Here is a 23,765-nt window from a genome sequence, read left to right as displayed (position 1 = left end):
ATATATATATATATATATATATATATATATATATATATTTATATATATATATATATATATATATATATATATATATATATATATATATATGCAACGACTTATCTTGCTCTCGTGTTCCTGAACTCGATTCTTCTGAATTCTCTACACTCTGGCTTCGGCTTTCCTGTCATTCTCTGACTAAAGATATCTGCACTGTTTAATTATCCGCTAATTCAACTGACTATCAAGAAATCTTTGACTATATTACTTCTACGATGGAACAATTTCTATCCATTTCTCCTTTCTCTGAAATCTCCATTCTTGGAGATTTCAGTGTTCCCCACCACCTTTGGCTCTCCTTTCCTTTCACTGATCCACCTGGTGAACAAGCCTACATCTTTTCTATCCTTAATGACCTAGAGCAGCTTATAGAGCACCCTACCCATATCTCTGACAGCCTTGGAGAGAGCTCCAATATACTTGACGTCTTCCTTACAACTAATCCTTCTGCTTACACTGTTAATCTTTTCTCTCCGTTGGGCTCCTCTGATCACAACCTTATTACCTTAACCTGTCCTATCGCTCCAGTACGGCCTGTGGACCCTCCAAAGAAACGTCGTATGTAACACTATGGAGCTCCAGATTGGGAGGCCCACAGGCAGTACTTCTTTGATTTTCCCTGGAATGATTACTGCTTCCATGGCCGGGAGCCATCTGAGTGTGCCTTGCGCATTACGGAGGTTTTTCTCTCGGGAATGGATGCCTACATTCCGTTCTCATATCCTTTGACTAATGCAAGAAAGCCTTGATTTAATCATGCTTGTTCTAATGCTGTGCGCAACAAGGAAAGGGCCTATAAAAGGTACCGGACCCAACCAACCCATGAATCACATCTTTTTTACGCTTCTGCCCGGAATCGTCCTAGGTCTGTTCTTCGCTCAGCTAAAAATAATTTCATCCGTACAAAATGCTCTCAACTCTCCAACTCTAGTTCTTACCGCTCCTTCTGGCACCTTGCCAAAAACCTTTCCAACAACTTTACCTCATCATCCTTCCCTCCTCTTTTCTACTCTGATGGTTCTGTAGCTATTTCTTCTACTGATAAAGCGGATCTCTTCACTCAGACTTCCTCCACCAATTCCACCTTAGATGATTCCGGTGCTGTTCCTCCATCACTTCCCCCCTCTGACTTCCTCATGGCTGACATTAAAATTTCTTCAGCTGGTGTATTTTCTGCCATCGCAGGCCTCTCCCTCCTGTTGTCCTCAAGAACTGTGCTTCTGTGCTTACACCCTGCCCAGGCAAACTCTTTCGCCTTTGTCTATCAACTAGTACCTTTCCTTTTTGCTAGAAGTTTGCTCTTATTCAGCCAGTCCCAAAGAAGGGTGACCATTCCCAATCCTCCAACTATCGCCCAAATGTTTTAACATCCTGTATCTCAAAAGTTTTCAAGTCAATTCTTAATGGAAAATTTTTAAAGCATCTATCCTATCAAAACCTTTCTGATCGTCAGTATGGGTTCCATCAGGGACGCTCCACTGGCGATCTTCTCACCTACCTTTCAGACTCCTGGTCATCCTCCTTTCGGGACTTTGGCGAAAGCTTTGCCATTGCACTTGACATCTCAAAGGCTTTCGATTGACTCTGGCATAAATCTTTAATTTCCAAACTGTTCTCTTAAGGTTTCTATCCTTCTATCTGTGCCTTCATCTATAGCTTCCTTTCTGGTCGTTCTATGGCCTCTGTTGTAGACAGCCATCGTTCTTCTCCTAGATCTATCAATACTGGTGTTCCTCAGGGCTCTGTCCTATCACCATCTCTATCCCTTTTATTCATCAATGACCTAAGCTGTACACCTAACCCTATCCACTTGTACGCTGATGACTCCACCCTTCACCTTTCCATTCGGTTTCCGCAATGTTCATCTCAGCAGTTACTTCAACAAACAAGGGATGAGGCTATGGCACGCCTAATGTCTGACTTGGCTCGTATCTCTCACTGGTGTAAAAATAACCTTGTTGTTTTTAACGCATCAAAAACTCAGTTCTTACATCTATCTACCTGACAAAATCTTCCACAGGTGTACCCACTAATGTTTAATAATATTCAGCTTAATCCTGCATTATCCTTGAGCATGCCTGGGGTTTCATTCATTGGGACTTATCTTGGCAAGATCACATTACATCTCTTGTAAAATCTGCTTCCAAGAGATTGGGTGTGCTAAGCTGACTCCGTTCCCTCTTTACCCCTGCACAATTGTTGATTCTGTACACGGGTTTTTTCCGCCCCTGTGTAGAGTACGACTCTCATGTGTGGGGAGATTCCCCACATATAGCTCTTCTCAACAGGGTGGAGTCAAAGGCTTTTTGTCTCATTAACTCTCCTCCTCTTACAAGCGCCCTTCAACCTCTGTCTCTTCACCGCACTGTTGCATCATTATCTCTTTTCTATCGCTACTTCAATGGTCACTGCTGCTCTGAATTGTCTGCTTGCCTTCCTCCACTTTACGACGGGCGCGTAGCACCCGTCTAGCACCAAACTCTCATCTCTTTTCTGTCCAACTCTCTAATGCAAGAGTTAACCGTTACTCCCAGTCCTTCATTTATGCAACAGGTCAACTCTGGAACTGTCTCCCTCTGTCTGTATTTCCTGCTAGCTGTGATCTCCAGTCCTGCAAACGCAGTGTGTCCAGGCATCTCGAAATGATCGGATCTTGAATTAAGCTCTCTCTAGTATTTTTTTTTTCTCTTGGAACAGTTTCTGCAGGCTCGTTGGCCTTTGGTTCCTTCTCCCTAGCATAAAAAAAAAAAAAATCCGTGTTCCTGTTTAATGTGGTTTTTAGGTGCTCCAGCTGTAAGGTTGTAACTGAGGTGTCGAGACAATTTCATAGTCGTCATGCCCTCATAGGCCAAGGGAGGGGGGGCGCTTCGCGGTTCCACGTTGACAAGTAAACGTGTATACAACATGGATTCTCCGATGTATGTCTCTCCTCTGGCGGAGGCTGTTCCTTAGTTGCAGTTGACTGATCTTTTTACTCTTGTTGCATATTACCAGCTTAAATCTCTTTTCGGGGTTTAATGGCTTCGCATTTCCCTTTACTGTTTGTTTTATTATTCTTTCTTCTTCTTCCTTGTAGGCTGTTTAGAAAGTGGCTATGTAGTAAAGATTGATGTCACCCTCCTTCTTATGGTTTCTGTCATTATTCATATTGTACCAGTCATCGACGATTTTCCTTGTTTGTCGGCTCACGTCCTTATTAATGAAGCCATTGTTGTTTAATACTTGTGTGGAACATTCGATTTCTTTGTGTACTTGTTGCCAAGAACTGTACTGAGTAAGTGCTCTTCGGATGTAAGCACTTATGGTTGTGTCCTTATATCTCTGTGGGCACTCATCATCACCGTGTAGGCAGTGGCCAGAGATTGTTGCCTTCACGTAGACATCTGTGTGAAAAGAGTATTCATCTTGCTTTACAAGAACACCGAGAAATGGCATCGTTCCATCAACACTATTATCTGTGGTGAAAATAAGTCCGGAGATATCTTTCAGGCGGAACCTAAGGCGTTCAATGTGTTCCTCGCTGCAACTCTTAAGATATCCGCGATATACCTGCGGTTGATGTTTTGTTTCTCTGTCTTGCAGAACACTTCCTCCTCGATGCATTCTATAAAAAAGTTTGCTAGCAGCACTCCCAGAGGAGAACCCATAACTACACCATATATCTGGTGGTATTTATTCCTTCGGGGACAGATGAAGGGAGCTTCCTTAGTAAAGCACTCGAGCAGGCCACGTAGTACTGATTCAGGGATGTTAAGATTAGGGGTGAAGTCATCATGGTATACACACTGAGGATGTATCCGATCATATGGTCGACAGGGACATTTGTAAATAACGACTCCACTTCCAATGATGCAATACTTCCTCTTGCGTTGTTTGACATTAGGATACCCAGGATTTCTGTTGCTGAATTTAGGCTAAATTAGAGAAAGAAATAAAAACTTTTGGAAATATTTCCATTTAACCTTACATAGCCAACCATCTTAATCTCTATAAAGGTGGCCACAAACATATCTCCTCCACGTCGTCCTGTCCCCTGCCATTTAGCTGTCCTCCCTCTAACTCACACACCCCTCTTTCATATATCTCCACTCCATCTCTCCACCTCTTCCTTGGTGTCCCCCTCCCCTCTCCCCCCTCCACCTTATTCACATATATGTACAGTACACTCTACTAGTCATTCTCCCATTCTCCATCTTCTCCACACCGCCTAACATTTCAAAGTGTTTTTCCTCTTTTTTAAACACATACACATCGGTAGCATAACGCTCCTTTGCATCATCATTCGTCTGCTTGTCTCTTCATGCAAATTCATGTGTTCCTCTCACATAACTCATTTCCACTACTCTCACTCTTGTGCTGTGTTCTTCCAACACAGTCCAAGCTTCGCCTCTGTTTAGAGCGGCTATCACAATACTGTCATGTAGCGACTTTTATTATTTCCATGCTCACTTCTCTATTCTTTATCATTGCTTTCAGTGACTCAGCACCTTTCTTCCCTGCTGTACTCTAAGCTTCCATCCTTATTCATCACAGTGTCTCTCACATTCTCCATTTCCTCCCATTCCAGTCTCACTGTGCAATACGTATCTTTATTTCTCTCAAAGACAACTTACATTTATCTATATATACCTTTAGATTCCGTTTCTTTATACACCCACAAACTCATCCTCCAGACCGTCCGGCTCACATACATCTTCACCACCATTACAGTGTTGTTAGCGACAAACAGTAAAGGGAAGTCTCCAAACCCTACCCTCTTTCATTAGAGACACTCCATCATCTACTGTCCTACCTTGTTTCTTTATATTTCCTTCCAAATATAAACTGATTAACTACAGAGACATGACACATTCCTATATCAATCTAATATTCAGATAAAAGAACTCGCTTGGTTCACTAATTACATGGACTGCTGCCCTACTACCCTCATACATACTTTTCAAAGTATTCAGCAACTTTCCATCTACTCCATATATTTCTAGCACCTCCACATTCCTTGTTTATCTGCTTTGTCATATGTGTTCTCCAAATCCATTAAGGCAGCAATAACTTTTTTTACCTTCTTCTTTACCTTCTTTTCTTTCCCCAGATACTTTACCATTAAACATCTTAGAATGAATATCTGATCTACACAGAAACTTCTCTTCCTAACTTCCCCCCCCCCCTTTGTTCTTCAACTAATTTCCCGGTTATTTTCCCAAACTCTATCAAGAAGTATCATGCCATATATTTTTCCTGTTTAACTGGGAAGACAAATATTACTATGACTGTCACATACTTATACTTTATTTCTATGTATAGAGGAAACTATACGTGATTAATAGCCCTCTGGGACCCTACCTTCCAAACAGTTCAATTTACGTATCTTTCACATCCATTTTATCACTCTCTTCCCCATATTTCAAGATTTCACCAAATGATCAATTCTTGGGGCATTCCCAGTTTTCACTTTCATCATTGCTTCTAGTATTTCCATCCTATACAGATCTTCCTTTCTACTCGCCTTTCTTCTCGCAGCCGTCCTTAACCACTAATACTTGCACTATTTTCGTTCTCTATATTCAACAATTGACCTAACTTAGTGGTAGGTGGGGAGGCCCATCATCCCCTCATTCAATGCAGTGCTACTCCAGGGTGACTCTGCATTAAGTGAGAAGCCAAATGATGTCCTGTAAGCCAGGAAATCGTTTGATATGCAGGGTGGTAACCATATAATCAAACCATGTGTGTTCCCTACGTGTCAAGAAATGGGTTGGCAGAGGGTTAGTGCCCCTCCCCGGAAAACAACTAAAGATAGAAGATAAAAAAAAAAATGCCACGGACCCGGACAGACCTACAGGTGACAGCCAAGGACCTAACAAAGGATATGTTGTGGATGTGAACATGCAATGCGAGGGGCGTGAATGATGTAGTGAAAGGCAGAGAGAAGGGAATTCTCCAGGTGCTTGAGGATGCATAATTGGACAAATGTGAATTGATTGAGACCAAACGGTGAGATGAGAATGTGAGAGAGTGGGGTATGGATTGGGTGTATGTGTTGGAGTAGGTGAGAATGAGAGGGCAAAGGAGGGTGTATGAAATGTTGTATGCAACGGAAGGAAGAAGAATACAGGAAAGCATGGATCAGCTCTCACTCTTGACTAGTGTCCTTCCAACAAGGTCCAAGCTTCACTTCCATACTTTAGGATTGGTATCACAATACTGTCATGCAGCGACTTTTTTACTTCCATGCTCAATTCCCTCTTCCTTATCACTGTTTTCAAAGAACCAAAAACCTTCTCTCCTCTTGTACCCTTTCAAGCACTTCACCCTCTAAACTCCCATCCTTAACTTCCATCCTTTATCACACTACCCATGTACTTAAACGCACTCACATTTTCAATTTCCTCCTCATTCGGCCTCACTGTACATTCAGTGGCTTCATTACTCTCGAAGACCATATCTTTACTCTTCCCTACATTCATCTTTAGATTCTGTTTCTTACTCACTTTCCCAAATTCATTTGCCAAGCCTTGCAGTCCCCTTCGTCTTAACAATACAGTATCATCTGCAAACAACAGTACAAGGAGTTTCCAAACACTGCCTCTTCTCATTGGGGTCGCTCCAACATGTACTGCCCTACCCTGTACCTCTTTTATAACCCTAACGATACACATATTTAACAGCCATGGGGACATGACACATCCCTGTTTTAATCCAACATTCAAACAGAAAAATTCACTTCGTTCACTATCCACATGCACTGCAGCCTTAGCCCCCTCATACATACTCTTCACAGCACTCAGCAGCTTCCCATTTACTCCATATATTTTAAATAACTTCCACATTCCCTGTCTATCCACCCCATCATATACTTTCTCCAAATCCATGAACTCCTCATACAACTTCTTTCCCTTCTCTAGAATCTTTTCCACTAAAATCCTAAGAATGAATATCCGATCTACATAACCTCTTCCCTTCCTAAAACCTCTCTGTACTTATCCAACTAATTCATCTGTCATTTCCCCAACTCTGTCAAAAAGTATCCTACCACATACTTTTCCTGTTACACAAAGAAGACAACTGCCCCTCTGATTACCACACACACTTCTTTGTTCCCCTTTCCTTTGTACAAGGGAATAATTATACCTGACTTCCAATCCTCCAGGACTCAACCTTCCTCCCAGGCCAATCTACACCTCTGCCATATCCATGCTACTACTGTCTCTCCCCCATACCTCAACATTTTACCACACACTTCATCAATTCCTGGGCCTTTCTTCATTTTGACTTTCAATGTTTCCACTACATCCATCCTACTGATTTCTTCCTCTCTTCTTACCTCCCTTCTCCCAGACATTCCCCAGCCAGTCATACTCGCATTACTTTCATTCTCTGTGTTCAACAATTCCTTAAAATGTTCTCACCATCTGCTCATCTTTTCTCCTTTCTCCACTAGTAGTTTACCATTTTTATCTTTCACTCCCCTGTCTAACTCTCTTTACCGCTCTCTCCACTTTACACTCAAATTGCTTCCGAATTTCTCATCCACTTTCTTCTTACTCTCTCATACTAATCTTTTCACCTCTCTTTTCGTCTCTACATATAACTCTCTCCTCCGTCTTTCAACTTCGTCCACCCCCCTGCTTCTCATCCACTCACTATATGCGTTCTTCTTTTGCGCCACAGCCTTTCCCACCTTTTCATTCACCATGCTGTTCCTGGGATCCCCTTTCGTTTTCTCTTCACCGCACACACCACCTCACATGCTGCACAGATTTCTTCTGTGAATATCTTGCACACACCTTCCACGTCCCCCATCTGCTCAAATCATATTTACCCAATCGCTCCTCCACTTCGTATAGAGAGACAGACAGACAGACAGACAGACAGACAGACAGATAGATGGATAGGTAGATTTATTTATTTTATTTGTGTGTGTGTGTGTGTGTGTGTGTGTGTGTGTGTGTGTGTGTGTGTGTGTGTGTGTGTGTGTGTTCTTTCTGTATCCAGTATTTACTTATGTATTGTTTCCAGTTTAATCTAACAGACCACAGTATTGCCATGTATCTAGATTTTGCATGATGAACTGCCATATGATATTAACGCAAAAAGTCGGCAATTATCTTGAAAAATTTTCATGGAGAGCCTTAAAATTACGTGAAATTCTTGAAAATCATGGAGGACAGCCTGTACAGTAGTTATGTTCTGTTTGTTATGCATGAAGGGATAGTATGACGTTAACATATTTCACAAGAGCACGATAAATTTTTTACTTGAAATTGTGGCCGCTTAACTTGGAATATTGTGTCTTGAAGCTGTCTTGTGAACGGGGTGGTACTTCCTGCAAGCAAAAATTTTTCATTCATTGGCTTCTTCGGACTAGATACGATAATATATGTGACCCTGGTTAAAATCATCTTCTGAAGTCATATGGCCTGTGACCTTGACTTTTGATATTGTTCAGAGGATCAGCCTATCTCGCTCCCAACTGACTCTCATACTTTTCACCAACTTTAGTTCAGGTCGGAAAAAAATGTTTTAGGTGACCCTGCGATGGTCCTTGACTTTGACGGAGTGTTCTTAAGTTTGAATCCCGTCGTCCTTGCATTACCCTAATCCAGTTTTTCTCAAACTTTTTCCCTTCATTCCCCACTTGTGGGAATCTTAACATCCTCGTAGCCCCCCTTCAGTTTTCCGTCAAGCCTCTCACAAAAAAATAATGAAAAAAATGTTTTGGTGCTCACCATTTATTTAAATGCTTACAATTGTCAGTCAGAATGCATATATTGATATATCTTACACAAAATTATTAGCTCCATTATTGGAAAGTTTACCAACTCCCAACATACAGTCTCCCCCCCCCCCACTAGAATTTTTCATAAAAAGTAAAATTCTTAACATAATAAACACACCTTCAAATTTCACCTTGTTATAGTTATATATATCAAATCGCCTTATGTACTAGCTTATACAGGAAAATAAAGACAATGTAGAGCGACAGCCATATACAACTGTAAAAGAGCTGGGCCAAGAACACTCCACTATCAGTCCTGCTTATCTAAATATAACATATATAAAATCTAGGGTCAAATAAACATACACATCGAGTAAGGCTAAGTTCTTATCTGGAAGAGCTTCATGCGGCCATATCCTTGATGGAACGGGGTTCGGCTGTACCTGAGTACCTTTTCACACATGCTCTCAACGGCAGTGTTCCCAGGGTCCTCAGGAGCCTCACCTCAAGATCGGCCCCATAATTTTTATTCTAAAATGGGTCTAATGCCACTCATTAGCTCAGTATATCCGGGAGGTCTGAGTCAAGTCTCTCATGAATATATAGTGGCCCTTTATTTAGCAGATTAGTGTATTGGAAAACTAAATTTTACTTCACCAAATCTAGTCTCTTTTTCAGATTATAGTCAAACTAACAACAAAAACTTTATAGCAATTCCGATCTAGAAAAAAATTTAAGCTCCATAAAATATTTTATTTTTTTATTCCACCTCCACCTCTTGCTAGAACAATTTTTTTTTAGAAAAATTTTTGAATTCGCTTTCCTTCTTGATCAAATACACTGTAAAAAATTATAGTAATACAACGCTTTATTTTAACCAAAAGAAAAAATCAAGTAAGATCAAACCAGGCTTTCCAATATACTAATCTGCTAAATAAAGGGCCACTATATATTCATGAGACAGACTTGACTCAGACCTCCCGAATATACTGAGTTAACGAGTGGCATTAGACCCATTTTAGAATAAAAATTATGAGGGCAATCTTGAGGTGAGGCTCTTGAGGCTCTATAAGCATAAGTGCTGAAAGCACATGCGGTGAGAGCCTCTTAAGCGCAGCCGAACCCCGTTCCATCAAGGATATGACCGCATGAGTCAGTGCCTTGTAAGATCAAGCTGGGCTTTCTTATATATTGGAACTAGGAGTTTAAAGTCGGGTTTGGGATGGGTTGGTGGGTCGGAGGGGTAGCATTAGGATGGATTGTAGGGTGCTCCTAGTGTTTACCTAGAATTTTGTATAATTTTGTGTTTAAGTCTTAGGTTGATGTATATGTATAACAACGGAGAATTAAAAAGAAATTTACTATATTTAAAAATTTACTTTGCACACTTTAAAGCTATATACAATCGAGCGCTGTCTATTTTACCAATGTAAATATAAGTTTGATTCTTGCTTTAAATATTCGCTTTTCAATTAATAACATATGAAAACTCCAGTGCTCCCAAGCTAACAAGTTCAAAACTTCAAGCTCTAGTAGATCTCAGTGTGTATTATTTTCATATCAGTGAAAACTGGAAAAAGTAAATTGAATTATCTCCGGCTAAATCTTGTGCCAGCAGTCGCGGTTATACTCGAAGGGAGAGTGAATACAAATCGATATTTAACTCTTATGCTAGTAAACAATGATTTTTTTAATTTTATAAAGGGTGAAATCAATTTTTCAAAGATAAATAAATCAACCCCTCTCAATTAATAAGTTAACAAATAAAGGAAATAAACAAGGATTAGATACCCTCCTATACCTTTAAGAAAGATTTATATCTGATTAGTAACAGCTATGTGCTCTAAATTCAAAGAATTTGGCGGTATTTTAGTCTAATTAGGGGAACCTGTCTTTTAAACGATAAACCACGAAAAATCTTACCTATGTTATATAGTTTGTATACCGTCATTGAGATAACTTTTACAGAACAAGTTATTGAAATAATTACATTAAAATATTAGATCAAGGTGCAGCGAATATATAGGTTAAGATGGGTTACAATAAAATTTATATTATCACGAACAAATTTCAGAATACAAATTTTGAAGGTGGACTTAAAAGTAAGGCTTGCTTTAATAAGACAGCCTGATTTTAGCTCAGATGTGCACATATCGCCCGTCGCTTTCATTAACCTAAGATGAGATAAGTCGTAACATAGTAGGTGTACTGGAAAGTGTACCTGAAAAGCAAGATAGAGCTTGAAATAAGCAGCTCGTTTACACCGAGAAGAGTACCTATGGTCTAGGTTATCTTGAAATCAGCAATCTTACTTTTGTTATAAGAACGTTAACATTATAAGAAAACTAATTTTTCATTTTTATGGATAGTAGATTTTATCGAAATATAAATATAGTGAAAGTAAAAAGTATTGTGAAAGAAAGTAGAAATAACAGTTAAAATTCTTAAAAGTAAATATAAAAAATTGTATCTTGTGTATAATAGGTTTTCAAAATTAGATCTATAAATAATCATCCCGAAAAAAAGATAGCTAATTTTAAGAGAAAGTTTTTGTAGCAATAAAATTTTTAACTTAATATTAGAGGTGATATGCCAATCGAGCTTTTATATCTGGTTTTCTAAGAAATAAATTTAATTTACGTGCTCAGCTATTTAGCTATGCAACTAAGAAGATTAGGGTAGAGCTTTTTCTTCCAAAATGAAAAGTCATAGAACCAATAAATAGATACTTATAAAAGTAGGCTTAAAAGTAGCCATCTTTTCCAGGTTTTTCAACCAATACAACAAAATATTTTAAATTTTACAGGTTCTTTTTATCAAGTATTAGAAAATTAACTTCAACTTAACTTGTTTAGCTACTATGAAATCATTAGTAAAATTTATATGTTAAAATATTTTTTATTATAAATAAAATCTTTTAAATATTAAAAATTTATTTAAGGAACTCGGCAAATATTATTTCCGCCTGTTTAACAAAAACATGTCTTTGTGAAGATTTACACAGTCTGGCCTGCCCATTGAATTATTAAAGGGCCGCGGTATTTCTGACCGTGCGAAGGTAGCATAATCATTAGTCTTTTAATTAAAGGCTCGTATGAAAGATCGAACGAGAGATATACTGTCTTAACATAAAAAATTGAATTTAACTTTAAAGTGAAAAGGCTTTAATATTTTAGAAAGACGATAAGACCCTATAAATCTTTACATCACACTTAGTATTAAGCCAATTTGTTAGTGTAAGGAAAAATACTAAAAAAATGTTTTGTTGGGGCAACAAAGATATAAATAAACTAACGGTTTTTACTTCTAAACAAAGATTTTTGATAATAAATTGATCCTTTCTAAAGATTAAAAGATTAAGTTACTTTAGGGATAACAGCGTCATTTTTCTTGAGAGTTCCCATAGAAAGAAAAGTTTGCGACCTCGATGTTGAAGTAAAATTTCTACATAATGCAGCAGTTATGAAAGAAAGTCTGTTCGACTTTTAAAATTTTACATGATTTGAGTTCAGACCGGCGTGAGCCAGGTCGGTTTCTATCTTCTAAAAAAATTAAACTACCTTAGTACGAAAGGATTAGGTAGTTAAAATAATTTTACTAAATATGAACATCACTTTTACCTAAACAATCAATTTTGTGCTTCAATTTAATGAAACTCATAAACAGGTTTATAAACAGTTCAAGCTAACTATTTTGTGTTCGCAGTTATCGTTGTAAACTACCTAGTCTTAATTATCTGCGTTTTAATTGAAGTTGCTTTTGTAACACTTTCAGAACGAAAAATTCTAGGTTACATTCAAATTCGTAAAGGACCCAACATCGTAGGATTCCTGGGATTACTCCAACCATTTGCCGACGCTGTAAAATTATTCACCAAAGAACAAACAATACCAACTATATCCAATTTTTTACCTTACTACCTATCTCCTGTATTCAGGCTGTTTATCTCTTCTAGTTTGAGCTGTTTTACCTTATCAAACCGGATTAGTAAATTTTAACACAGGAGTTTTATTCTTTTTATGCTGTCTAAGTCTGGGAGTCTATTCAACTATAAGAGCCGTGTGAGCTTCAAACTGTAAATACTCAATGCTTGGAAGACTCCGAGCCGTAGCCCAAACAATTTCATACGAAGTCAGACTTGCTCTTATTCTTCTATCCTTCATCTTTTTAATTGGCGGATTCAATATAGAACTTTTCACTCGGTTCCAAGAAGATATTTGAATAATTTGATTCACACTTCCTCTATCCTTAATATGACTAGCCTCCTGTCTAGCAGAAACAAACCATACCCCATTTGATTTTGCCGAAGGCGAATCAGAACTAGTTTCAGGATTCAATACCGAATATAAAACAGGAGGATTTGCTTTAATTTTCATAGCTGAATACGCAAGAATTCTATTTATAAGAATACTATTCGTATTAATTTTCTTAGGGGCCGATCCGTGTAGCCTACTATTTTATTTCAAATTAGTTTTTATAGCCTTCGTTTTTATTTGAGTTCGAGGAACCCTACCACGTTTACGATACGATAAACTAATATACTTAGCCTGAAAAAGATTCCTTCCAGTTTCCCTTAACTACCTAATCTTTTTTATAGGAGTTAAACTATTTTGTTTTTCTTTAATAATCTAACTAGGGAGTAGTTTAATAAAAATTTTAGTTTTGGGAATTAAAGACAAGGTAAACACCTTCTCCCTAAGATTACTAAGAACCAATCTTATCTAATGCTTTCAAAACACTTGTTTTCTTTTAAACTAAGCAACCAATCTAACATTTTATCTCACCACATTGCTGCCAGGGGCATAATCAAATAAAACCTAAAATAAGAAATTGTTAAAACCTGGTCCGTAATAATGTAAGGATCTTCAACAGGACGAGCCCCAATTCAAGTTAATAAAACAACTGTAGAAACCAAAAACCAAAACAAAATTTGATTTAACGGATAAAATCTAAGACTCCGAAATTTCGAGAAATGAGTAAAAGGAAGAATCATAAGAATTGCCACTGAAAGCACTAGAGCAATTACACCCCCCAATTTATTAGGAATAGATCGCAAAATCGCATAAGCAAATAAAAAATACCACTCCGGCTGAATATGAGCTGGAGTTACCAAAGGATTTGCAGGAATAAAATTGTCTGGGTCCCCTAAAAGATAAGGATGAAGCAAAGTAAGCAGCACAAGGGCCATTAACATGACCAAAAACCCAACAATATCCTTGAAAGTGAAATAAGGATGAAAAGGAACTTTATCCACTTGCCTTAAAACACCCAAAGGATTATTCGCCCCAGCCTGGTGAAGAAACAAAATATGAACCAAAGTCGCAGCAGCAATAACAAATGGAAACAAAAAATGAAAAGTGAAAAAACGAGTTAAAGTAGCATTTTCCACAGCAAATCCACCTCAAATCCACTGAACCAAAGAAGTACCAATATAAGGAATTGCTGAAAACAAATTAGTAATCACAGTCGCACCTCAAAAAGACATTTGACCTCATGGTAAAACATAACCTAAAAAAGCCGTCGCCATTACCAAAAAAAGAATCACAACACCTACTATTCAAGCATGAAAAATCATGTAAGAACCAAAATACATCCCCCGACCAATGTGAAGATACAAACAAATAAAGAAAAAAGACGCTCCATTAGCATGCAAAGTCCGCAATAATCACCCATAATTAACATCTCGTTGGATATGAGCTACCCTAGAAAATGCCAAATCAATATGCGCAACATAATGTATAGCAAGAAACAGACCAGTAACAATTTGAACAACCAAACACAAACCAAGCAATGACCCAAAATTCCAAAAAATAGAAATATTTCTCGGAATAGGTATATCAACTAGTGCCCCATTAGCAATTTTTAACAATGGATGAAACTTACGCAACGGTGTTATCATAAGTTATTAACCGCAAAGGACTAGAAGACGAACTTATTACCTTAACAACTACAAACAGCGTCAATAGCAAATAGCTAATAATAAACATCGTAAACATAGCCCTAGGCTCATTATAAATAGTCCTCACATTCATAGCAGAATTTCTAATATCAGAATACTTAGATAAAAAAGTTGTAGTTGACTCTCCAATTTTATTTGCCACTATCACAGGATCCACAAAAATCAAAGAAAACCTAATAATCAATGCTAAAAAAAAGATAAAAAAAAATTCTCTCCTAACCTTAAATTGCTCATTAGCTGCCAAAGACGCAACATAAACAACACTAATATTCCACCCAAAAAAATCAAAAATAAAATATACGAAAACCAGTAACTCTTAGCAAACAATCCAGTAGTAATTGAGATCAAAACCGTTTGAATTAATAGCACAAGACCCGTTGACAAAGGATGAATTAAACGCATAAAAATCAAAGAAAACAAAATAATAAAAGGAAGACCATACATTATCACTCCAATCTCTTGGTGTTTCAAGAAAAAAATTTCATTACTGGTTTACAAGACCAGAGTTTTTACTTAAACTATTAAAACTAATGTTAACTTTAAATAACTTGTTCTTATTTATTGCATTCACTATAATTTTCAGGGGACTATGAGCTTTCGCTTCAAACCGAAAACATTTATTAAATACTCTCCTAAGATTAGAATTCATTATGCTTGGAATCTTCTTCTTAATATCCAACTGTCTTTCCTCAGTCGGAAACGAATTATTTCTCTCTCTCTCTTTTTCTTAGTCCTAGCAGCCTGCGAAGGCGCCCTAGGTCTAGCTCTGCTAGTCTCCATTGTTCGCTCCCACGGAAATGACTACTTCAGAACCTTTAATAGATTAGAATGCTAAAATACTTATTCATACTTCTTATATTAATGACATTCGTAAGGGACTGGTATCTGATTCAAACAGGAATCCTAGCTGTATCGTTTTTATTCGCCATTTTATACAATCACGACTTTTTCATATATAACCTAGGATTTAGACTAGGCACAGACTACTTAAGCTACATTTTAATCCTACTAAGCATTTGAATTATAGCACTCATTGTTATATCCAGAGTAAAAATTACATTCACCTCAAACTTTCCCAGACTATTTCTATTAGTCAATTTAGCTCTATTAATTTTCCTAGTATTAACTTTTAGATCTATAAACTACCTACTATTTTATATTACCTTCGAAGCTTCCCTAATCCCAACTCTAATCCTAATCTTAGGCTGGGGATATCAACCAGAACGAATCCAAGCGGGAGTTTATATACTATTCTACACCCTATTTGCATCCCTACCACTCCTAGCCTCCTTACTTTACATCTATAAAACAAACGGGACACTCACCATCGGAGCTCTTTACCAAAGAATCAACCTAAGAATCCTATCCCTTATTTGATTCGTCTCCTCCATTATAGCCTTTATCATAAAACTACCTATATACTTATTTCACCTTTGACTACCCAAGGCACATGTTGAAGCTCCAGTAGCAGGATCAATAATCCTAGCCGGAGTTTTACTAAAACTAGGAGGTTATGGCCTAATCCGAATCCTACCTTTATTTACCGAAATAAATAAGAACTTAAGATGGCTATGAGTTAGATTAAGAATCCTAGGAGGGTTCTTCGTTAGTATTATCTGTCTACGACAAGTAGTCATAAAATCACTCATCGCTTACTCTTCTGTAGCCCACATAAGATTAGTACTTTGTGGGCTCTTAACCTTTGGGTGATGAGGAATAAACGGAGCTGTTGTAGTAATAGTAGGTCATGGTCTATGTTCTTCAGGGCTATTCTGCCTTGCAAACATAGTATATGAACGAATCGGAAGACGAAGCCTTCTAATTAATAAAGGCTTATTAAATTTTATGCCAAGAATAGCACTATGATGATTCTTACTAAGAATCAGTAATATGGCCGCGCCTCCTTCCATTAATTTACTAGGAGAAATCAATCTAATCATAAGAATCATCAGATGAAACAAATTAACTGCCCTAAGAATTAGATTGCTATCTTTTTTCAGAGCAGCTTATACTCTTTATCTTTATTCACTCAGACAACACGGTGTATTCTCTAGATCCCTATACTCCTGTTGCTCAGGAAAAGTACGAGAATACTTAGTTTTAAGATTTCATTGAATTCCCCTAAATATCTTAATTCTAAAAAGAAACCTGATTATACCTAACATCTAATCAAACTTTTACCACCTTTTTATATTTTAACTATATTTCAACTCAGCTCGTTCGGGTAGTTTATTACTAAAACGTTAGTTTGTGGCGCTAAAAAATAAAAATCTTATCCTGAACCATGATTTGAAAAATTTCAATATACCTAACAAGAATAGTTTTCCTAATATTTTTCTCTCTAATCTCATTATTCATATCCCTCCTATGCTTATTTGACAAAACATGCTACGTTATTGAATGAGAAATTCTAAGAATCAACTCATCCTCTATCGTCGCTACATACATTTTCGACTGAATATCTCTAATATTCATAGGATTCGTTATATTTATCTCAGCAATAGTACTTTTTTATAGAGGAAGATACATAGAAGGAGACCCCAACATAAACCGATTAATATACTTAGTTTTAGCTTTCGTTTTATCAATAATCTTTTTAATCATCAGCCCTAATTTAATTAGAATTCTTTTAGGATGAGACGGCTTAGGATTAGTATCCTATGCACTAGTAATTTACTATCAAAACGAGAAATCCGCAAACGCCGGAATACTAACCGTTCTATCCAATCGAATCGGAGACGTGGCAATTCTCTTAAGAATTGCCTTAATATTCGTTGAAGGAGGCTGAAACTTCATTTTCCACGTATTTTACCTGGATGACAACTTCACACTACTAATAAAAAGACTTATTATTATAGCAGCAATAACTAAAAGAGCTCAAATTCCATTCTCCGCTTGACTACCCGCTGCTATGGCAGCCCCTACACCAGTATCAGCTTTAGTTCATTCCTCAACCCTTGTTACAGCTGGAGTCTACCTCCTCATCCGATTTAGGCCCGCATTATCAGAAACAACTTTACCAACCCTACTATTATTCAGATCCCTAACAATATTTATATCAGGTCTAGGAGCTAATTTCGAATACGACTTAAAAAAAAAATTATTGCCCTATCAACCCTCAGCCAACTAGGAGTAATATTAAGAATCCTAGCCCTAGGATTTAAAGACCTCGCATTCTTCCACCTTCTTACTCATGCACTGTTCAAAGCTCTTTTATTCATATGCGCCGGAGCCATAATTCATAATGTAAAAGAATACCAAGATATTCGACTAATAGGAAGGCTAGTGACCTCCATGCCCCTAACCTGTATATGCATAAACCTAGCAAATCTAGCATTATGTGGAACCCCATTTCTAGCAGGATTCTACTCAAAAGACCTTATCCTAGAAATTGCCTTTATAAGGTGAATCAATACTGTAATTCTATTTCTCTATATCTTCGCAACCATATTAACAGTATGTTACACCTTCCGCCTAATTTTTTACTCTATAACCGGAGAATTTAACTTAGCTAGATTCAGAAACATTGACGACTCATCATCCATCATAACCACCTATACTAGCTCTTAGAAGAGGAGCAATTCTTAGAGGAGCACTATTATCTTGGCTAATCTTTCCAGAATCCTACATTATTTGCCTTTCTCCCCTTATAAAAAACCTAGTACTAACAGTCAGAATCCTCGGAGGGCTAATGGGCTATCTGCTCAATATTATAAACGTAAACTTCAAATTAAACTCACTCAATCTCTATCCTTTAGTAGTATTTTCAGGTTCTATATGATTCCTACCGTTCCTATCCACCTTCAACCTATCCAAATCTAGCCTTAGTCTAGGCCAAAACTACTCCAAAATAATCGATAAGGGATGATCCGAAATCAGAGGAGGCCAAGGAATCTTCCAAACATTAATAAACTCGTCCAAACTACATCAAATAATTAGTGATAGAAACTTTAAATCTTTTATAAAAATCTTCCTTATTTTAACCCTTATACTCTCATTCTTTAATATTTACTTTTATAATTTATTTGTAGAATATCGCGTTGAAGTTGCGAAAGAGATGAATACATCTAAAAGTGCTTAGCTTCTAAAAAAATATTTTAACTATACAGCGAAAACGTATCGTGTTATACTTACACCACAGAAGCTTTCTCTTGATAGGAAGATAACTTCAATTCAATCATTAACAGTGATTAGCCTCTCCTTTGGCTTCTACCAAAATTAGAGACTACATAGTCAAAGCTTAGGCCGAAACTAAGTGCAAAACTTCGCTTTCTAATCTACTTACTTATTTTTATCCGCCCAATCAATAAATAAAAATGTAAAGGAACAATCAAACTACATCAACAAAATGCCAATATCACGCAGCAGCCTCAAAACCAAAATGATGAGTCGGAGAAAAATGACACATATAAAGACGATACAAACATACCATCAAAAAAGTAGTACCAATAATCACATGTAAACCATGGAAACCTGCAGCTACAAAAAAAACAAGATCCAAAAACCGAGTCAGCAATAGTAAACGGAGCCTGAAAATACTCAAAAGCCTGAAGAGCCGTAAAATAAACACCTAAAAACACAGTAATACCAAGACTCTGAAGAGCTTCATTATGGTTAGACCCCATAATAGCATGATGAGCCCAAGTCACTGTAGCTCCTGAAGACAAAAGAATAATAGTATTCAAAAGAGGAATTTGAAACGGATTAAACGGAATAATCCCCTTAGGCGGTCAAGTCATACCAATTTCCACAGCAGGAGCCAGCCTTCTATGAAAAAAAGCCCAAAAAACGAAAAAAAGAAGAAAACTTCTGAGACAATAAACAAAATCATCCCCCACCGCAATCCAGCAACCACAACTCTAGTATGTAATCCTTGATAAGTCCTTTCACGTACTACATCTCGTCACCACTGAATTATAGTCAAAATAACAGCAACAAACCTCAAAACAAGAAGGTCTATATTAAACTGATGAAATCATTTAACTAATCCAGTAGTTAATATTATCGCTCTAATAGACCCAGTTAAAGGCCACGGTCTTATTTCTACCAAATGATAAGCATGATGTCCATGTGATGATGCCATTAGTTAATTTCTTAGAACGGCAAAAACATAAGATTGAATAACTGCAACAGCAAATTCAAGCAAAAGAAGTAAAATAAAAGAACTAAAAAGTAAGAAGTTAATGAAGGGCCAGTCCCCCCTAAAAGAGTTAACAACAAATGGCCAGCCATCATATTAGCCATCAACCGAACCGCCAAAGTTCCAGGCCGAATAATATTTCTAATACTCTCAATTAATACCATAAAAGGTATTAAAACTACAGGCGTTCCCTGAGGAACTAAATGAGCAAACATATGCTGAGTATGGTTAAACCAACCATAAATCATAAAAGTCAACCAAAGAGGAAGAGCTAACCCTAAAGTCATGACTAAATGCCTAGATCTAGTAAAAACATAGGGCAAGAGACCCAAGAAATTATTAAAAACAATAAACGAAAACAGAGAAACAAAAATAATAGTTCTACTTTGTAATTTCGGCCCAAGAATATTTCTAAACTCTTGATGCAAGGCTATATTCAGCTTATATCACACAACAGACCACCGAGAAGGAGAAACCCAATAAATATAGGGCAAAAATATCAACCCCCAAAAAGTAGAAAGTCAGTTTAATTCCAACTCCATTAAGCCAGAGGAAGGTTCAAAAATAGAGAATAACCTTGCTATCACTTTCAGATCTTTTCTACAATACCAATCTCCCCCGACCTTGATTCAATTTTTTTTTGGAACTCTAATATAATAATTCATTACAATAAAAACAATAAACGTAATTAAAAACATAATAACTAAATTCAGCCACAAAATAGGAGCCATCTGATGGATCGGATGATATCCTCGCAGGATAACTTAAGCCTGACAAACTTATGTTATTTTTTAACTAATCAACCAAACAATTATAATCATAAACAGAATTAAAAGTCCAAAAAAATTAACAAACACACAACACGGCATAACCCATTTGAATCTCTGCTGGTCCGCAAAAGAAATTACCAACCTAGGAGTCCTAATAGTCAAAGACATAATTGATACTCGAAGATAAAAATACAAAGTCACAAGAGCAGACCCAAGAAGCACAACCAACAAAACAAAATTTCCTGCCCCTACCAACTCTTGAATAACTAACCACTTAGGAACAAACCCAGTAAAAGGAGGAAGACCCCCTAACGACAACAAAGAAAAAAATACTAACATTTTCACCTCAGCAGGAAAATTATAAGTCAAAAGATGATTAAAATGAAAAGCTTGCTTATAATGAAAAAGAACAACAATAGATAAAGAAATCACAGAATAAAACAAAAAATAAACACCTATAGTTACTTCTCTTACCAAAATAGAAGAAAGCATCCAACCAAAATGATTAATTGAAGAAAAAGCCAGCACCTAACGCAAAGAGGTCTGATTAATACCCCCTACCGCACCTACAACAGCCGACAATATCCTAGCCACAGAAAAATACACTTCCATCGTCCTCACTCTAGCCAAATAACATAATAAAAACAAAGGAGCAACTTTTTGAACCCTCATCAAAATTATAGCCTGAGGCCAAAGCAAACCACCCATAACTTGAGGAAACCAAAAATGGAAAGGAGCACCCCCTAACTTTAAAATTAAAGCACAAAATAAAATAACAGAAGCAACCCCAAAATAAATTAATATAAAAGAAGCTGAAAAAATAATTAAAGAAGAACCCAAATTTTGAATTAAAAAATACTTCAAAGCCGCCTCCGAAGAATACTGGTTACTTTTAGTAATCATAAGAGGAATAAATGACAGCAAATTCAACTCCAACCCGACTCAAGCCCTAAATCACGAACAAGATGAAATAGAAAGCAAAGTTCCCGAAATTAAAGTAGAAAAAAACAACAAATTAGGATAAGAAAAATAAATCCAAAAGAGAAAATCTTTTAATTAACACAAATTAATTAACTACTTCTTTCGCAGGTATAGGTAATATCTAAATTACAAAGTTGACATTATCAGCGTCAACCTCACTAAGAACTATACCACTTTTAACCACTAAAAAGAGGGAATTATACCCATAAATGGGATATGAACCCATCAGCTTTATCTTAGCTTATCTTTTTAGTTACCCACCAGAAGTAATCATACTATAACAGGTTTAAAAGACCTACACTTAAACTTCAGTCATCTGGTGAAATTTAACCTAAGCTTCGTCAGAAGATGTAACTCATGACAAAAAGGACTTAACAGAAACTCTTTCTACTACAATAGGCATAAAACTATGATTAGCACCACAAATTTCCGAACACTGACCATAAAACAAACCGGGACGAGAAATTAAAAACCTAATCTGATTTAAACGACCAGGAATAGCATCAACTTTCACCCCTAAAGCAGGAACAGTTCAAGAATGAATAACATCAGCTGCCCTTACCAGCACCCGAATCTGAGTATTGAAAGGCAACACAGCTCGGTTATCAACATCCAAAAGCCGAAATCCAGCCTCCCCTAACTCCTCAGTAGGAACCATAAACGAATCAAACTCCAACTGAGAAAAATCTGAATACTCATAACTTCAATACCACTGATGCCCAATAGACTTCAAAGTTACACTTGGATTATTAACCTCATCCAACAAATAAAGAAGCCGCAGTGAAGGTAAAGCAATAAAAATCAAAATCAAAGCAGGCAAAACAGTCCAAATCACCTCAATTGTCTGATTTTCTAACAAAAAACGATTAATAAACCTATTAAAAAATAACCTAGCCATTATATATCCTACAAGAGTTGTAATAAGAATTAAAACTACTATCGCATGATCATGAAAAAAAATTAACTGCTCCATAAGAGGTGAAGCCCTGTCTTGCAATCCCATATACCCTCAAGTTGTCATTAATTAATTCTAAAAGAGAATAACATTCTCATTCATAGGTCCTAAACCTAGTGCATTAATCTGCCATTTTAGAAATTAGAAACTAAAGGAATTTCCATATATCTGTGATCTGCAGGAGGATGGGCGTGCTTCCACTCAATAGAAGTAGGGAAATACATCGAAAACACAACTACACGATGAGACACTATTCTCAGTGGGATGGGTGACACTGTTTGCTTTCAGTCAATCCACTGGTTGAGTCACCAATAACGCACATCTCATATCTGGGTCCACATCCCATCGGTTTCGGCTTTTACATTTTATGTGTAGAAGGGCGGAGAAACCAGATACATATAAACATATTATGGAAATTGGCAAGAGGACTTTAAGTGCGATTTCACAGACACTCTGATTTACTGCTTACACTTACCTGCCATGGACCCCCTAAAATCCTGGCCATGGACCCCCTAAAATCCTGCCGTGGCCCTCTTGGGGACCATAGCTCCCATTTTAAACGTGCTATGGGTCACAAAAGTATCGGTGCACAATATACACGAAACATTTTGGACTACGGATCGAAGGTCAGTGAAATATTTGTGTCCGACCTACCACACGCTGGTAGGCCTATCGTCGGGAGGAGTCATATATCGCCAGCTAGCAATATCCTCATGCAGACATTTAGCAAATAGTATGTTTATATAAACACTGTTCATACAAAATGTGATGTTGGTAATGTAAGCAGTTGTTCGAATGTTTCCCGTAGGCATCGGACCCCCAGAGCACCGATACTTTTGTGACCCAGAGTACGTAACATTTTTATTATTAGCCAATTCAGGCCAGACCAGCCGAGAGTTAGTGAGTAGTGGAAAAAAATACTCTTGCTTTCATTGCTGAGATTGGATTTCACACACTAGTAGTTAAGACTGATCCTCATATATATCCTGATTAAAGCAGCTTTCCATTAAATAAAGCATAAATGTCTAAGTTCAGTGTATGCCAACCACATACATAAGTATTTAGTGGCTCGCATAACACACACACAAATTGTAATGTTGCTGTATATTTTAAGAGTCTTCAGTCTAGTATATCTTACTCACTCTGAAAAGCTAAGCATCGAAGGTTCTGTGGTTGAAGAGAGCGACGCTTTGGATCACCCCTTC

At 37.1% G+C, this 23,765-nt stretch overlaps 1 protein-coding gene, 1 non-coding gene and 3 pseudogenes across 2 annotated transcripts in view; 3 read left to right on the top strand and 2 right to left on the bottom strand.

The window, feature by feature from the left end:
• LOC145413658 (uncharacterized) overlaps positions 1–23,765 on the top strand; it is a 365,386-nt gene that overhangs the window by 254,032 nt on the left and 87,589 nt on the right. The window lies entirely within an intron of this gene.
• LOC145413905 (small subunit ribosomal RNA) lies at positions 10,190–10,987 on the top strand. The gene has a single exon (XR_013899783.1). It is a non-coding gene; the product is annotated as a small subunit ribosomal RNA (ribosomal RNA).
• On the bottom strand, positions 13,520–14,710 carry LOC145413845 (cytochrome b pseudogene; annotated as a pseudogene).
• Positions 17,008–18,582, top strand: LOC145413754 (NADH-ubiquinone oxidoreductase chain 5 pseudogene; annotated as a pseudogene).
• LOC145413749 (cytochrome c oxidase subunit 3 pseudogene) lies at positions 19,018–19,797 on the bottom strand (annotated as a pseudogene).

This window comes from Coenobita brevimanus, chromosome 97 (genome assembly GCF_032717465.1).
Source record: "Coenobita brevimanus isolate Jiangsu-jjx chromosome 97, ASM3271746v2, whole genome shotgun sequence".
Lineage (NCBI taxonomy): Eukaryota > Metazoa > Arthropoda > Malacostraca > Decapoda > Coenobitidae > Coenobita > Coenobita brevimanus.
The sequence above is the reverse complement of the archived record's forward strand: the minus strand, read 5'-3'. Positions and strand labels throughout refer to the sequence as shown.